General features: G+C 45.0%; 1 long non-coding RNA gene across 1 annotated transcript in view; it reads left to right on the forward strand.

The window, feature by feature from the left end:
* LOC106698456 overlaps positions 1-5,269 on the forward strand; it is a 17,142-nt gene that overhangs the window by 10,793 nt on the left and 1,080 nt on the right. The window contains exon 2 of the long non-coding RNA XR_001349790.2: positions 2,749-2,923. This is a non-coding gene — a long non-coding RNA (uncharacterized LOC106698456). The remainder of the gene's footprint in view (positions 1-2,748; positions 2,924-5,269) is intronic.

Genomic DNA, 5,269 nt, shown 5'->3' on the forward strand with positions numbered 1-5,269 from the left:
ATCCTTAGCACTGCTGCAGAGATGGGAGAGGCTCCTGCCACTGCTGCTGCACTCGCCAGTCATGAGCCCAGCTCAGGGCTTCTGGCTGAGCAGTGCTCCCCCTGTGGGAGGGCCACTGACCACCAGAGGCAGCTCCTGCATTGAGCGCCTGCCCCTTGGTGATCAGTGCACATCATAGTGACCAGTCGTTCCACTATTCGGTTGATTTGCATATTAGCCTTTTATTATATAGGACTAAAGGCCTGGTGCATGAAATTCGTGCACTGGGGGGGATTGTCCCTCAGCCCAGCCTGTACCCTCTCCAATCTGGGACCCCTTGGGGGATGTCCAACTGCCAGTTTAGGCCTGGGACTGCTGGCTCCCAATTGCTCGCCTGCCTGCCTTCCTGATTGCCACTAACCGCTTCTGCCTGCCAGCCTGATCACCCTCTAACCACTCCCCTGCCAGCCTGATCGACACCTAACTGCTTCCCTGCCGGTCCAATTGCCCCCAACTGCCCTCCCCTACCGGCCCAGTCACCCCCAGCTGCCCCCCCTGCCAGCCTGGTCACCCCTAACTGCCCTCCCCTGCAGGCCTGGTTCCCCCCAACTGCCCTCCCTCCCCTGCAGGCCTGGTTGCCCACAACTGCCCTCCCCTGCTGGCCTGGTCACCCCTAACTGCCCTCCCCTGCTGGCCATCTGTGGTGGTCATCTTGTGACCACATGGAGGCGGCCATCTTTGACCACATGGGGGCGGCCATCTTGTGTGAGGTCGTGATGGTCAATTTGCATATTACCTCTTTATTATGTAGGATGGTCTTTGGCTGATTACCTCCCACCCACGATCAGGGCCGGGGAGGGATGCGGGATTTTAGTCAGCTGGGGAAAGGCTACAGGAGGGCTCCTGGGATGTCTGGCCCATCTCGCTCAGTCCCAATCGCCCCGACCCCAGCAGCAAGCTAATCTACTGGTCAGAGCATCTGCCCCTTGGTGGTCAGTGCATATCTTAGCAACTGGTTGACCAGTTGACTGTTTGCCCCCTGGTGATCAGTGCCCATCATAGTGAGTGGTTAAGTGGCCTTAGCATATCATTAACATATTACACTTTGATTGGTTTAATGGACGACCGGACAACAGGACACTTAGCATATTAGGTTTTTATTATATAGGATTAATCTTGTCCTTTTAACCATCTCTTCTTCTGGTATGGTTTCATTTGTTATATTTACTTTTCTTCTAATTACAGTTGAAGGAAAGAATTTATCTTATGTTTATTGTATACATTCTAGGTTTCTCCACTGATCAATGTGGTGCTAAATGAACTTGATTAATTGTACTTTTCACCCATATTGAGTCATCTATCCCTTAAACTTTCTCAAGTGCTATCTACTTTGTGCTGAATTTTATAAGGGAGACAAAGATGTAGCTTATAGCCCTGACTTCAAAGTATTCTTAATACAGTCGAAAAATATAATAAAGGCATTATAATTACACTCTTATAATGTGATCATATTTTGCCTAGAATTAACTTAAAACATAATGTACTTATTTCACATTTATTTACAAAGGTTTTCAATCCAACTAATGGACAATATGCCAATCTGCTTAGAAGTCACTTTAATTGTGTCTATCATTGTCAACAGGCTGGCTTCTTCCCACTGCCCCTTCATCCCTAGGATAACACCCTTTGAAACGTGCTAGATAATGTAAGTTGTAGATCACTAAATAAATGGAACAAGTTAAGAGGAAAACATCTACACTAATAAAATAGAAACATGCAAATTAACCATCACTCCATCACTCCACCACTCCGCTACACCCACCAGCCAATCAGAGCGACTATGCAAATTAACCCAACAAAGATGGCAGTTAATTTGCATATGCAGGAACGGAGCAAAGACTGAAGACAACTGAAGATGGCAGTGGTCACGGAGCTGGAGCAAGCAGGAGGCTTGGGTTGCTCCTGGCGACAGAGGAAGCCAAAGCTTCCCACCAGCCCTGAACTCCACTCAAGGAGGGGCTGGGGGCCTGGGCTCCGCTCAAGGAGCTGGAAAAAAAAAGGAGGGGCTGGGAGTAGCTGGAGCAGAGAAGCCAAGCCTCACTGCTGTGGCCAGACCAAAGGCCTGGGTCCTGGGTGCCGGAGGAAAACTGGTGCCAACAGCCAGGGGAAGGCCTATTGCATGAATCTTCGTGCAATGGGCCACTAGTAGAATAATAATAGTCATTATTTTTACCAAAATGCTGGACCATAAGCATATGGCTATTCATTTAATCATATAGATAAGGTTGTAGCAAGAAAAAGATGGCATACCCAGAGGGTGTGTGTGTTTTGTTTTTGTTTTTAGGATCTAATTGGTTTTCTTAAGTGATTCATGAATTGGACAGCATGCCATCTACAACTAGAAGGATGCTCCCTCAGAGTGTAACTAAAAAGAGTTTAATGAAGGGACTATTTATAAAGAGTCTAGACAGAGAGGCTAGAACAAAGATACAACAAGAATGGTGAATAGCATACAATGATGGGATAACTATCAAATATACACGCATACACGCACACAAGAATGGTGAAGCACCCAGGGGTACTGGGAAGTCATTTCAACCTCTAGGCCTAAAGGGGGAAGGGAAAAAAGATGTTTCCAGGGCCAGATGGGAGCTAGCACTGTGGAAAAGAGGCTGCCAGAAAGGAGCCCTGGCCTTAGATGGAGGAATGCAGCAAGAGGGGTGAGAGTGAGAACAACAATGATTCTGGCCTCTCTCCTCCTGCCCTCAGATTTCCTGCTGATGACTGACCCTAACTCAAAGCTGATGGGGGAAGGAAGCCCAGATGATAGCAGAGGTAATGATTCAATGTGCTACAGAACAGGGCTGAGTAGAGTCAGAATGGACCTAGAATGGCAAATGGAGAATAACCATCCCATCCCCGGAGTTTTGGGAGTCCATTACAGGTGGGTTTATGAAAAGGTATTTCTAAGGCAGTGAACTCCAGCATCTGTAGCTCAGTTGGAAATAATGATAAAAAGGCAAATTGAAGAGACCAGTGACCTCAAAATTTAGCTTAACCAGTCACTCTTTCAAACTCTCTCCAAACTACTACAGAGCTTAAATGTAGCCATGTTGTTAACATTCATTCCCTCTTATTTTGGTGGGAAAAAATGCTCTTTTTGTCAGGCCAAACCTCACCTTTTAGTAAGTGCCCACTAGGAGAAAAAGAGAAGCCAACATGAAGGGAAGGGAAGCAGTTATGAGGTTTGCCCTGGACAGTCCCAAGTTAAACCACACACAGGACAAAAATCACCCTAAGGTTTGTAATGCAAACACTCTCTAAATGGCCTCTCCTCAGAAAAATCAGATGACCCAAGTCTAGGATCTTACTTAGAATTAATTAATGAAAGCATTGTAGGGGATAAATACACAAAATGATCCTTGAGTATTACAATTTACCAACTGCTTAGTCAGTTAAGACTCTGGGGCCATTTGCATGTAGCAAATGACCTTCTCTGGCCACCTCATCTCACCATGGATCCCTACCTAGCATTGCCTATTGATGGCAGTTTCCTTAAACAACTGGGCCTTCATAAAGCAGACAGTGAAAGGAAAGTAGCCTGCTTTTCTTACTCCACCTACTTCCTGGCTGCCGAATGGCACATTACCTTGAACAAACTGTGATTATTTTAAATAAAGAAGCCCCATGATCAATAAACTCTGCTATAGAACGGACGAGGACAGAGAAGTAAACACTGCATTTGTCATTGAGGTCACTGGTGTCCTTAGCCAGAGCAGTTTTGGTGGAGCAGAGCTTCCCACCTGGTGAGCCATGAGTGATTGCAGGTGAGCTGAAGAATAAGCCCCTTAAGTTCCTGACATGTCAGGAGGGGTTGCAGCTCTGTTTCAACTCCAGCTCTGAGGCCCGGCTGGCTGAAAGCAGGTTTCTGGGGTTTTGTTTAGAGTGACCTTGATTGCTGTCCACAAGGGTGCCAAATAAATATAATAATTTTCTCTCGTTGCCACAGCATAGAAAATTTGGAAAGCACAGCTGTAGAGTGATAGCAATGGAAGTTAAATCGAAATTCAGAAGGACTACGTGGAGAAATGGAGGTGGAGGCTGCAAGTGTAGAGAATTATTTTAAAACAGTGGTTCTCAACATTCCTAATGCTGCGACCCTTTAATACAGTTCCTCATGTGGTGGTGACCCCCAATTTCATTGTTACAAATTAAACATAATTAAAGCATAGTGATTAATCACAAAAACATATGTAATTATATATGTGTTTTCTGATGGTCTTAGGCGACCCCTGTGAAAGGGTCGTTCAACCCCCAAAGGGTCGCGACCCACAGGTTGAGAACTGCTGTTTTAAGATACATGTCAGTGAAAGAAAGGAGACAGAAAATAGACAATTCTAAGCAGGTTTAGTAGGCAGATGCTTGAGCACATTTATAGAGAGTAGAAGAAGATCTCGCCATAAAGAGAAATTAAAGATATAAGGGAGAGAATAGATATTTAATGATAAGGTGGAAAGAAGGAGTGCTAAGGTTGTTCACTACTGTGACTACTATTTTCTTTGTTAAATTAGAGGTTGAGTTATCAGCTGAGAGTGAGAGAGGCAGGATCTTGATAGAAAGTATTAAGAGAGGGAAAAGCTCTGCTATCAGGAATATCTGATATCAGAAATGAGAAAGGAAGCTGGCAAAAGATAAGTAACACTGTGCCAATGATGAGAGCCAAGCTGAGAATGAAGCTCATAAATTTATAATGAAACCAATCAGCAGAGTTCTATCTAATACAGCTGTGCTAGGACCTCTGGGTGCTTGAGTAGAGACAGTGGTTAGATGGTTTCATCTAGAACAGTGGTTCTCAACCTTGGCTGCACATTGGAATCACCTGGGAATCTTTTTAAAATCCTGATTTCTGGGCCTCATCCTCCGGAAATTCTGTTTCTTCATTACTAATGTTGTGGCCTCACCCCATAACAAAGAAACAGAATTTCTGGAGGATGAGGCCCAGAAATCAGGATTTTAAAAAGGATAGGGATTCAATGCGGTGAAGGTTTGAACTCGTTCTGGTAAACCGTTTTTCAAGACCGAAACTGACCCAAACTCTGGGCGGTATTTAAGAAGTAAAAAGGGGATCATAAAGAGAAGGGAAAGGATATGAGGTCCGCTACTAGAGCAAAACTCATTCCCCGATCTCTTTCGCGTCGAATGTAAGACCAGAGGAGGGCGCGCGTAAGTTATCTTATGAACAGTATTGCATAATGAGTTCTGAAATCATGGTGCTTTAACGTGAGATGGA

Source organism: Myotis lucifugus, unplaced genomic scaffold, assembly GCF_000147115.1.
Source record: "Myotis lucifugus unplaced genomic scaffold, Myoluc2.0 scaffold_182, whole genome shotgun sequence".
Lineage (NCBI taxonomy): Eukaryota > Metazoa > Chordata > Mammalia > Chiroptera > Vespertilionidae > Myotis > Myotis lucifugus.